The sequence below is a fragment of the Dipodomys spectabilis genome, unplaced genomic scaffold, assembly GCF_019054845.1.
Source record: "Dipodomys spectabilis isolate Male_0828 unplaced genomic scaffold, ASM1905484v1 ptg000026l, whole genome shotgun sequence".
NCBI classification, from domain to species: domain Eukaryota; kingdom Metazoa; phylum Chordata; class Mammalia; order Rodentia; family Heteromyidae; genus Dipodomys; species Dipodomys spectabilis.
In genome coordinates this window covers 13783671-13785668 of record NW_024870703.1, presented here as the reverse complement: position 1 = coordinate 13785668, position 1998 = coordinate 13783671, and the positions used below count along the sequence as shown (strand labels likewise).

At 36.7% G+C, this 1998-nt stretch overlaps 1 non-coding gene across 1 annotated transcript; it reads left to right on the top strand.

The window, feature by feature from the left end:
* The first annotated feature begins 341 nt into the window (after positions 1–341).
* On the top strand, positions 342–406 carry Trnaa-ugc. The gene has a single exon. It is a non-coding gene; the product is annotated as a tRNA-Ala (tRNA).
* The last annotated feature ends 1592 nt before the right edge of the window (positions 407–1998 follow it).

The following is a 1998-nucleotide window of genomic DNA, read 5'->3' as shown; positions in this document are numbered from 1 at the left end:
AAATTACAGATAATGATTTTTTGAAAAAACTTGCTCAACTTCTTTGTGTGAGCTTATTTCCCATATCCACTTCTTTCCTGTTTTGTTTTCTCCCCAAATCCCTACATTAAAACACTAACAGGGTTGACATTAGGATATAGAACCTTAGAGAGGTGATTAAGAGAATGAAGCCCTTAGGAATAAAGTTTGTGTCCTCATAAGTTAGACCCCAGAGACCTATATTGTCTCTTCCATTGTATATTCAATACAGGAAGAGGGCTCTCAGAACCCAACGATGTTAGCATCCTGATCTGGACTTCCAGACATCATAGGTATAAGAAATTAATCATGGGGGCTGGGAAGGTGGCTCAGTGGTAGAGCGCTTGCCTTGCATGCACGAGGCCCTGGGTTCGATTCTCCAGCACCATATAAGAAAAAAGAAAAAGGCTGGAAGTGGCGTTGTGGCTCAAGTGGTAGAGCGCTAGCCTTGAGCTGAAGAGCTGAGGGACAGCGCCCAGGCTCAGAGTTCAGGCCCTATGACCGGACCCAAAAAAAAAAAAAAAAAAAAAAGAAATTAATCATGTTGTTTATAAGACACTCCATGTATGGTGCTTAGTTATAGAAATTTGAATAGACTAAGATAGTGACTTATTTTTGATGGAGTACTTCTTCAGGAACATCTCTGAGTGGGAGACATTTAAAAGAAAATTGTAGGCCTGAAAATTGTTTTATTAACATAGCAAATTTTCTGGATATAAATTTCTAAGTTCCAAGACCTTTTCCTTCAAAATTCTGGAGACATTATACAGGGTTACTATTGAGAATCCTGCTTTAAGCTTGGCATTGCTTCAGCCCTTTTCTTTCTCTCTGGAAACTTTCAAAGCTTCTTCATTGTCTTTATGCTATTAAATTTCACCATTATCTGTCAGGAGAGTGATTGTAGTTTTCTTATCTGTCCTGTTGAGAACTCCATAAAGACTTTTCATCTGAAGCTCTGATATCTTTCTTTAGTCCTCAGAACTTCTTGTTCATATTTTCTGTTTTCCGTTTCCTCTTATTTCACTTTCTGAGAATTCTACTTCATAGATTTTGACACTTTTATTTCTGTTTCATGACTCACCATTCTTCATTGGATCATCTCTTCCTGATGCCTTCCAGGAAGTTTTGTGAACAACCTTTGACTTTATTAATTTGTCTTCAGCTCTGCACATTTTTTATTGTGAAAATACTGTACAGAGGGTTACAATACATGGGCAAGATAATGAGTACATTTCTGCACATTTTTTTACTTCAATCGCCCTGTTAGTTGGTAGGCTATTTTTTTCTAATCTCAAAACTTAAGTTTTACTTAACTTTTCTCAAATTTTAAAATCATCCTTTTTCTTGCAGTGTGGTTTCAAAAGCTTTCGTTATCTTTATGAAAATATTCATTAAGATCTTTTTACATTCATATTCTAGTTCATTAACTCTGCCTTCTCTTTCTTATTTTGAACCAAGACTCCTCAAGTAATTAATTTTTTTTTTGGAATTAAGATCACATCTCATTCCTTTGAAGCAGTGGCATTCCATGTTGTTTGGGAGAGAGACAGCCATGGGGGTACAGTTCTTCTGTGCTAAATCTATTCATTCCAGCTCTTCTAACTTTCTCTGAGACTCCTAATTTTATGGGACTTCTTCTCAGTGTTCTCCCTCAACAACCTGATATCAGAGTTAAATAGTATGACAGAATAAAGAAGGAAGAGATTACACACAGAACCCAGCTCATCTACCTGTTCATTGTCTTCCACCCCTGAGGAGTTACCTGACGAGTTCCTGCCTACTTAGACTATGTGAGAAGCAATGAATAACTGTGACGACTTAAAGATTTAACTTCCACTTTCAACTCCACTTAAGATGTAAAAGAAAAGAGATTTATTTCTGTTTTCTTTTCTAGGAGAGTTCTCCCACCAAAAAGAAGACAAATCTTCCACTTCTTTTTAAGAAACTCCATTGTCCTGAGTTTGTAAAGCCCTCAAAGAC